Source organism: Rutidosis leptorrhynchoides, chromosome 9, assembly GCF_046630445.1.
Source record: "Rutidosis leptorrhynchoides isolate AG116_Rl617_1_P2 chromosome 9, CSIRO_AGI_Rlap_v1, whole genome shotgun sequence".
Classification (NCBI taxonomy): domain Eukaryota; kingdom Viridiplantae; phylum Streptophyta; class Magnoliopsida; order Asterales; family Asteraceae; genus Rutidosis; species Rutidosis leptorrhynchoides.
This window is the reverse complement of record NC_092341.1, coordinates 34,752,784-34,763,490: the sequence shown is the minus strand read 5'-3', so window position 1 is coordinate 34,763,490 and position 10,707 is coordinate 34,752,784.

Below are 10,707 nucleotides of genomic sequence, written 5' to 3'. Positions count from 1 at the left end.
AAGATATTCGAGTTAATGGAAATCGTTGTGGACACCGAGTTTGGAGGTATGTCGGAGGGCCATTGGGTGTGAGTCCGGTTTGTTAAGTGGCGTAGATCACGGGGACGTGATCCATTATAAGTGGGGGAGAGTTGTAACACCCTGAATTCTATACATCAGAAGTGTGCATCAGAAAATGTCAGTAAAAGTGTGCATCAAAAAGTGTCACTGAAAGTCAACCTAACACTTATGCATTTTCAGAATTTACATCAGAATCAGAATCTATCAACCTCAGTCCCTGAACTTTTAAATTGAAGCTGACAACTGCAGTTATCGCGTTTGGAGCGTACTTGTCGCGTTTTGGTACGTCGCGAAACGCGACAAAGTGGGTCAAAACACGACGCCTTAAAAATCCAAGTCCTGGTCACTTCATCGCGTTCCAATTGATTTTGTCGCGTTTGGGGTGTCGCGAAACGCGACCAGATGTCGCGAAACGCGACAATGTGGCAGACTTGATGTCTTGAACTCGTTTTTAAGGGGATTTTGGAGGGTGTTTTGGTCCTTTCACTTTGAAGTCGGACCATATCATGAGCTCATTTCACACTCATTTCACACAAACCAAACATATTAGAGAGAGAGAGAGGGGAGTTCTAGAGAGAGGAAGCTTCAAATGGTGATGAAGATGGTGATTCTTGCCCAAAGTGGAGTGGTTCTTGGTGGTTGTTGGTGTTTCTAGCTACTAGAGCTCGTTTTGGTACTTGAGGTAAACCCTAATCCGAATTGTAGTGTTTGATTCTTGTTTGTGTTTAGGGTTTATGCTTGTTAGGGTTATAAACCCCATTTATTGTGATATTTAGGGGTTTCGGGTATGGTTAGTGTGAGTAGACCAAATTATTGTAGGTTTAGGGTTTAATGATGAAATTGGCTAGATTCGTCATGGGTTTAGGTGTTAATCACTAGATTGTAAGTGTGTTGGTGATTTTGATGTTCTTAAGAACAAAGTTTGCTAGTCAAAATGGGTGTTGACTTGGTTTGGTGTCAAAATGAGTTTTGAGTCAAGTTTTGGTGAATCAAGTGTGTAAATACTTGATTTAGGAGTTAATTGGTGTTTTGAAAATATAGTCACTAGTCGTTAGTGATTTTGGGCGTTTTTGGGACTTATGTCAAATTGGGTGAGTTGAATTAGGTCGAATTTGGTAATGACACTAGTTTTTTATTAAATGGATGTTAAACACTTTTGTTAAGTGTTAAATGACATCTTTGAATGAAAGTAATCGTGGGGAGTGATTTTGGGTTAAAATGGTATTTAACATAAGTCAAACGTGGTCAAATGCAATATGGGTCAATATTGCGCGTGTTGTAGTTTTAGGGTATATGGTGTTTGAAATGATCACTACCTAAGTAGTAATCTAGTGTTGGGACCTAGGTTGGTCTAATTGGTGTCAAGTATAATTTGGGTTAAGTTAAACATGTTTGAATGGGTTGGAATTACCACCCGTAGTGGTAATTGGTGAAGTCCACTTTAGGTGTCTAAATGGGCGGATTGTGGATGTAGGTATAAACCCTTGGTTAAGGGTGTTGGCGTCGAATTCTCTTGTAGAGAATGTATGTTGATTATGTGTATACCTATATGCGTATTATAGGTAAAAGCTTGCTCGGTTGCGTTTGGTAGAGATTTCGCACATGGTTTGTAATGCTCGAATTCATGAGGTGAGTGGAATAATTATACGTATATGTATATAATGTATTTATTTGTGTGGTGTGGAATGTGGGTTAGTCGCGGTGTTGAGACGCCACATTTTACGTGACGAGTGGGTTAGTCGCGGTGTTAAGACACCACTCCGGGGTTAGTGACATGTGGGTTAGTCGCGGTGTTAAGACACCACATTCTCGTGATGGGTGGGTTAGTCGCGGTGTTAAGACACCACCCGGGGGTTAGTGATACGCGATGTTAAGTACACTAATGAATGTCGTGAACTCCGATGGTCCTTCGCGAGTACCATTCCTTTCTGCTATTGGTTAACCATGGTTGTGTGATTTTTGTATTTAGCATATTAAATTGTGAACTATATGCTATTGGCGATGCTAGCTTATTATGAATTGCGGATATTTCGTTTACGAATTGAGATTGCATGGTTGTTGAATTGCTAGCTCGTATGTGGTATTTGTGTAAGTGTTTGCAAGAAAGTAGATTATATATGTATATGTATAATTATTGCATTAACTAAGCTTTATGCTTACCCCTCTCGGTGTTTACCTTTTTACATGTATTGTGATTGTGGAGCTAGTTAGTTGATAGACTAGGTACGTAGGAGCGCTTGGGCTCGATGGGGTAGCTTTTGGATATTTGGACGCGGATTGGGGATTTGGTAGTTATGCTCTTGGTATTGGGTTGGGTTATTGAGTCTTAACCCGTATTTTGTGTAATTGGGTCATTATTACAATTGCTTTTGCAATGTGTCCTTTGTGTACCAAGGGTCATTATAAGTTGTTAAACGTAACGTTATGATATTATGTTTTTGGTTAAAACAGAGTTGGAAATGTAATGTATTATGAACGCTATATTGGACCTAACTTATAAAAAAAATAGTGTTTTGTTTTTGGTAAACGGATTTGGGGTCGTTACACTTGATTTGTGTATATTCTTTCATAAAGATATTATACACTCTTGCGGTTTTCGTATAACCATAATCTGTTAATAAAATGTATAATTCGTTATTCTTTTTATAAATAAAACTGTTACAAAAAGAAACTATAAACTTTATAATGACATATGTAAGCATGTATATATCCTGTCTAAGACCATGTCCAACAGATAGCCCAATAGAAAGCCCATCTGTTGGCTAGCATGTTGGTGGCCCACCAAGTAATATATTGGTAGTCCAGCAAAAAATAAGTCATTTTATACGGAGTAATATACTCGGTATAATTTATATGTTATTTATGATTTATAACTTATATATATAATAAAAACCGATTTAAAGAATTTCATTAGCTCGACGGAATTAGGGTTTAACAGCTGCAGCGACTAACGACTTTGCAGACTCTAATCTTAGTAAAACTGTGAGGTAATTATTGTTGGAAACTAAACTTGATTGTGGGCTATTTGTTTTGGATTTGGGCTTGCAAGTATACAACTATTTTGGATCAAGATTATAGCCCATTATGTAGAAACTTCTTGTAATATGTAGTAGTGAAAGTGTGTAAAATGTGTGTAGAATAATCTTGTAAAATATCTAGGTCTAGAAATACTAGGAAATATCTAGATAGTAGTAGATGATGGAGTGATCTAGACTACTCCATTGAGTAGTATAAATAGAGGGCTTCACCCCTCATTTGTAATCAAGCAACAAAGCAATTCAATAAGCAATAAAAGAAGAGTTTTCAAGATCAATCAAACTTCTAAATTATCAATCCTCTCTTCCATAAATAATATACACATAACCTCCTATTTCTAACAAATTGGTATCAGAGCTTGGTTCGACAAGATGATGGCCAACAATGTCATCACGTTTTTTCGCCTCACAAAGGATAATTATGATCGATGGAGCATCCAAATGAAGACCTTCCTAGGTGGACAAGACTTATGGGAGATTGTGGAGGAAGGCTATGAGGAACCTGCAGAAAAAGGTCCTCTCGGCAAGGAGAAAAAATTAATGAAGACGAACGATCAAAAAGCTCTTTCCATCATCCAACAAAGTGTAGATGATGGAGCTTTTGAGAAAATTGCAAGTGCAACCACCGCCAAGAAAGCATGGGAGATCTTGGAGAATTCTTATAAGGGAGTTGATAAGGTGAAAAAGGTTCGACTACAAACACTACGAGGTGAGTTCGAATCCTTAAATAAGAAAGACTCAGAATCAATTTCTGATTATTTTACAAGAGTCTTGGCGGTTGTCAATCAATTAAAGAGGAATGGTGAAACTTTAAGTGATGTGAGGGTCATTGAGAAAATTCTTAGATCATTAGATTCAAAATTCGACTATATAGTCGTAGCCATTGAAGAATCTAAAGATCTAGAATCAATGACTATCGATGAACTCATGGGTTCACTACAAGCCCATGAAGAGAGGTTCAATAAGAAAAATAAGGAGCCTTTGGAGCAAGCTTTACAAGCAAAACTCTCTTTCAAGGAAGAGAACAGTGAAAAGACTCATCAAACGAGTCAACGAGGCCGTGGTCAAGTACGTGGCCGAGGACGAGGGCAAGGATATATCAAACGTGGAGGTTATAGTTCTTACAAAAATGAAGAAAGAAGTCAAGATTTTCACCCGACAAGAGGTCGCGGGAGAGGCTACACAAGTAGAAAGCCAAGGTATGACAAATCTCAAACCAAATGCTATAATTGTCATAAATTTGGTCACTATGCTTCGGAATGCGAGAAGTCAAACAATTACGTGCAAGAAAGAGCAAATTTTGCACAAGAAGATACTGAAGCCGTGGAAAACACTTTGTTACTAGCATGCAAAGGTGACGATAACGGAGAATCAAATTTGTGGTATCTCGACACGGGTGCAAGCAACCATATGTGCGGTGAGAAAAACATGTTTGTGGAGTTAGACGAGGTAATTAGTGGAAATATCACCTTCGGAGATTCCTCTAAAGTCCCGGTTAAAGGCAAAGGTAAGATTCTCATCCGCTTGAAAAATGGAAGGCAACAATTTATCTCTAACGTGTATTATGTGCCCAATATGAAGACGAATATACTAAGTATTGGACAACTCTTGGAGAAAGGCTATGATATTCACATGATAAATCGTACCCTTTCTTTAAGAGACCAAAAAGGAGGTTTGATTGCTAAGGTGCCAATGTCAACGAATAGGATGTTCATGCTAAATATTCAACATGACATTCCAAGATGTTTAAAAGCATGTTTCAAAGATAATTCTTGGCTTTGGCACATGAGATACGGGCACTTAAATTTTGGAGGCTTAAAATTATTATCAAGTAAAGGAATGGTGAAGGGTTTGCCTCCAATTAATCATCCGGATCAAATATGTGAGGGATGCCTTCTAGGAAAGCACTTTCGAAACAGTTTTCCAACAGAAGCTTCTAGTAGAGCGAAGAAACCTCTAGAACTTATTCACACGGATGTGTGTGGACCCATCAGCCCACCGTCTTTTGGTAAAAATAGATATTTTCTTCTATTCATTGATGATTTTAGTCGAAAAACATGGGTCTATTTTCTAAAAGAGAAGTCGGAAGCTTTTGGAATGTTCAAGAAGTTTAAAGCATTTGTGGAGAATCAAAGTGGTCTCACCATAAAGGCGTTGAGATCCGATCGTGGAGGAGAGTTCACATCCAAGGAATTCAAGGAATTTTGCGACAACAATGGCTTACGACATCCTCTAACTCTTCCGTATTCACCTCAACAAAATGGTGTTGCGGAAAGAAAAAATAGGACCATTCTTGATATGGCCCGGAGTATGTTAAAGAGCAAAAGGATGCCTAAGGAGTTTTGGGCTGAGGCAGTGGACTGTGCGATCTATCTAGCAAATCGCTCGCCCACTAGAAGCGTCAAGAACAAAACGCCCATTGAAGCTTGGAGTGGAAGGAAGCCCGGCATCTTACACCTTCGAGTGTTCGGAAGTGTGGCATATGCTCATGTGCCAGATCAGAAGAGGACGAAGCTCGATGATAAAAGCGAGAAACTCATATTCATGGGCTATAACTCAAGTTCGAAGGGTTACAAGTTATACAATCCCAAGACCGGTAAAGTAATCTCACGTCGAGATGTGGTGTTCGATGAAGAAGAAACATGGGATTGGAATGTTCCCGAAGAGGAGAACTACGACTTTCTCCCTTATCCATTCGAAAGTACTACAAGGAACGAAGAATATCTAGAAGTTCAAGAACCTTCTAGTACACCATCTCCGCACTCTCCACGTACTCCAACCACTACACCTAATGAAGTGACACCAACATCAGGAGGAGAATCAAGTAGGCTACAACATCACACAAGGAGCATTAGGGAGTTGTACGAGGTAACCCAGCCTATGGAGGATCTATCATTGTTCTGCCTTCTTGCCGATTGTGAGCCAATAAGTTACGAAGACGCAGCGAAAAGCCAAAAGTGGAAACATGCCATGGACAAGGAGATTCAAGCAATCGAGAAGAATGATACGTGGGATCTTGCTACACTACCAAAAGGGCATAAGGCTATTGGTGTAAAGTGGGTGTACAAGGCCAAGAAGAATTCCAAAGGTGAAGTTGAAAGATACAAGGCAAGGTTGGTGGCGAAAGGATATAGTCAACGAGCTGGCATAGACTATGAAGAAGTATTTGCTCCCGTCGCTCGTCTAGAAACTATAAGATTAATAATCTCACTTGCGGCTCAGCATAATTGGAAGATTTATCAAATGGATGTCAAATCCGCGTTCCTTAATGGCCACTTAGAAGAAGAAGTCTATATAGAACAACCTTTGGGATACATCGTGAAAGGCCAAGAGAATAAGGTGCTGAAATTGAAAAGGGCCTTATATGGGTTGAAGCAAGCGCCTCGAGCATGGAATAGCAGGATAAACAAGTATTTCCAACAGAATGGCTTTACAAAATGCCCACATGAGCATGCTCTATATACCAAAGTAAGCAAGGAAGGAGATGTTATGATTGTGTGCCTATATGTGGATGACTTGATATTCACTGGTAGTAATCCCAAAATGTTTGATGAGTTCAAGAAAGCAATGGTTCGGGAGTTCGAGATGACCGACATTGGACTTATGGCTTACTATCTTGGGATCGAGGTAAAACAAAAGAAAGAAGGAATATTCATATCCCAAGAAGGTTATGCGAATGAGGTGCTCAAGAAGTTTAAGATGAATGACTGCAAGTCAATGAACACACCGGTGGATTGCAATCTCAAATTGTCAAAAGATGATGAAGGATACTTGGTGGATCCAACACAATACAAGAGTTTGGTTGGAAGTCTGAGGTACCTAACCTGCACGAGGCCAGATATTCTCTACGGAGTTGGACTAGTAAGTCGATACATGGAAGCACCTACAATAAATCACTTGAATGCGGCCAAGAGGATACTTCGCTACATCAAAGGTACGATTGACTATGGCCTGTTTTATTCGCCTTCTGAACACTTCAAGCTAGTTGGATACAGTGATAGTGATTGGGCTGGAGACATAAATGATCGTAAGAGTACGAGTGGTTTCGTGTTCTATATGGGAGATACGGCGTTCACATGGAGCTCGAAGAAGCAACCCATTGTGACTCTGTCAACGTGTGAAGCCGAGTTTGTAGCAGCAACATCGTGCACCTGTCATGCAATATGGCTCAGGAAGTTACTAAATGAGCTTAAGTTTTTTCAAAAGGAAGCTACAGAGATATATGTGGATAACAAGTCTGCGATTGCTCTAGCAAAGAATCCAGTCTTCCATGATCGAAGCAAGCACATCGATACGAAATACCATTACATTAGGGAGTGTGTTACAAATAAAGAGGTGCAGATAAAGTACGCGAAGTCACTTGACCAAGTTGCTGATATTTTCACAAAGCCTCTAAAACACGAGACGTTTCAGAGATTACGGAATATGCTCGGAGTAACGAAATCAAGTTTAAGGGGGGCTGTTGGAAACTAAACTTGATTGTGGGCTATTTGTTTTGGATTTGGGCTTGCAAGTATACAACTATTTTGGATCAAGATTATAGCCCATTATGTAGAAACTTCTTGTAATATGTAGTAGTGAAAGTGTGTAAAATGTGTGTAGAATAATCTTGTAAAATATCTAGGTCTAGAAATACTAGGAAATATCTAGATAGTAGTAGATGATGGAGTGATCTAGACTACTCCATTGAGTAGTATAAATAGAGGGCTTCACCCCTCATTTGTAATCAAGCAACAAAGCAATTCAATAAGCAATAAAAGAAGAGTTTTCAAGATCAATCAAACTTCTAAATTATCAATCCTCTCTTCCATAAATAATATACACATAACCTCCTATTTCTAACAATTATGTGTTTAATAAATAATGAACCAAAATAAATTAACATGTCAGTTTGGCTGGTTTTTTTAACAGCAAAGTGTATTGTATTAACAACCATAATATAAGAGATTCTAAGCTAATTATTCTTATTAGGTAAGTAATTTTTAAATGTCGCTTTTTCATAACAAGAAATTTGACGCTACATTTAGCATTAAACAACTTTATAATTAGTATTCTACAAATTCTACAATTGTTTAAGTTGTACTCCGTACTTAATTTCTATAATGTGAGTTTCACAAGGTTTGGTTGTCGCTACCGCAGTTTTCTCTACGAACAAAAAAAAAAGAGTTTCACAAGTTTATGTGTCTGTGCATTAGCCTTTGTTACTCCATGATGCAGCTATATTTTTAAACATGGCCTAATAACGCAACGTTACACATGTATCATGAACAAATTGTTTGATTGTTTACCGAATGTGTTTAATAGATGGAAAACTCACGAGTTTTTTTTTTTTTTTAAATAAGACTACTTGCTCCTGTATTTAATTTTATTTATTACTGCTACTATACATGCACAAGACTACTAGCTCCTGTTTTTAACTGATATATTTTTTTCTTTCTAATTATGATTTTAACCAGACATTCTAAGTTCTGATCAATAGTTGGCAATAGCAAGATTTCAAGACTGCAACCTAGAATAATATTTGTTGTTTTGAAATAGATATTAAATACTTAATTGACCTTAATCCGTCTGCAGGTTCCTGGAGATGGAGGAAATAAAAATAAACGGTCAAATTTGCACACAACAATTAGATGTTCCCGAGTTGATCCATCGTATACAATCGTTATTGCCGGTAAAAGAAGCTGCTTGCACGTGTGTGTTGTCCAACTCTTGGCGACACGCTTGGTCTACTATTCCTAATCTCAGGTTTCGTCAATGTGAGCCTTATTTAAACAATGAACAAATGAAAAAGTACATTAGTTTGATCTGCCTGACTGTAGAAAGGTATCTTCGTGACAACATACCAATCACAAATTTTGATCTTGAATATAGAATCCTAGACACAAAATGGGTTGAACTTATCTACAAATGTGTCAAAAAAGTAGCTTCCGAAAGTTGTCTAAGGGATCTTTATCTTACATTGATGTTTACGAGGGCTTCTTTTTCTATTAATTTGCCGGATGAGATATTCGCCCGTGAAAAGCTGAACGTAATAAGTATCTCAAGTTTTAATAATTATGGTCATGACGAAATTACCCTTCCCATCTAGTTATTCGTAGCAATATTGTGATCAAAGTGTGTGAACCTAAGAGTACTGAAGTTGCAAAGAGTTCATATAAGCGAAGAGGTACTTCATAACCTACTCTCAACATGCACCTTACTTGAGAAGATTGATTTTTTATTTTCAAAGGACTTAGAGATGACACTCAAGGGTAAAAATCTTCCTCATCTTCGAAATTTAAAGATATGTGTTATTGGAATGGATACTACGTTTTTGGAAATTTATCATCTCCCAAGTCTTCAATGTCTTGATTACTGTGACTTATCTAGGTCAACTTCTATGTGTGCGAGGAAGCCTATAGTGTTCAATATAGATTCATTCGCAAACATGAGAGAATTAGTCTTGAATTTTGCGACAATAGACAATTCATTTTATGAAATTATCAATTCTAAGTTTCCATTTCTTTAGAGTTTGAAACTTGCCATGAAATATTGCATCTTGGATAACGTGGATATCACGTGCGTATCATTGAAGAGTTTGAGTATAATTTTGTATTTAGACATGAAAATTAACATACAAGTCTTAGCGTATCATTCAGGTTTCTCAAGTTTCCATCTGTTGCTCCGATTACGCTAACTTTCGTCGTCGTAAAACGCATCGGGAATCATTCTTTTCTAAGGTGAGAAAAGTACTCAATTTACCAAGCAAGTTTAACATTAAAATACATTATCACACATATTGTTATTGGAGAGTCCCATTCAACCTTAATTATTTGAGAAACGGGGTCCGTGTTCCGGCTACAAATGTTGAAAATGTCAAATTCATTCTTTTTGATTCGCGTACAAGCGTGTGGTTGAACTCACTATATTTTGATGCGTTTTTTTCTGTTATCCATCCAAATTTAGTAGAGGCAACCTTACTCAATAGCAGCTTCAAGAAGCCAATTGCAAGTGTGATGCTGAGATTGAAAAGCCGAAAAGATTACTGGCCAGACCTCAAAGATGTTAAAGTACAAAATCACATTAATGGAAAATGGGAGACCTTAACAAGCTCGTGGATAAGTTCACCTGCTAGCGGATTGGCTTGTCACGAACCGAATTCAATCAAGTTCAAACTGATTTGGTCAAAAGGACAACAATTTGTCGTTTAGAGTATCTTATATCGTCGGCAAAACTAGATTTTCTTGTAGTGTCATCTCCGGTTCTTTGATTCATTTACTGCTTAAGTTTTCATTATCTTATAGTATTGATTTGGTTCTGTTATAAATCTTTTCTTATTAAATAGATTCAATAATTAGATGTGACCAAAATGGGTTGGGTTTTATGTGTGACCAGAATCTTTATATGGGTTCGGTATGATCAAACTTCACCCGAGGTCAGAAACTTTACTTTTTAACTTCATCCTTTTAAAAGTAACTTTATTTTTTTTCGAACGGCGAAATCGGCATAACCCAGAGAGAACTTAACCTCCTTCGTGATCATATGCCACCCACACACACGTTAGGAGGAAACTCAATTCGCGACCATGTTGGTAGTATTATCGAAGGTTGAGTTTCAATGTACAAATTAATTA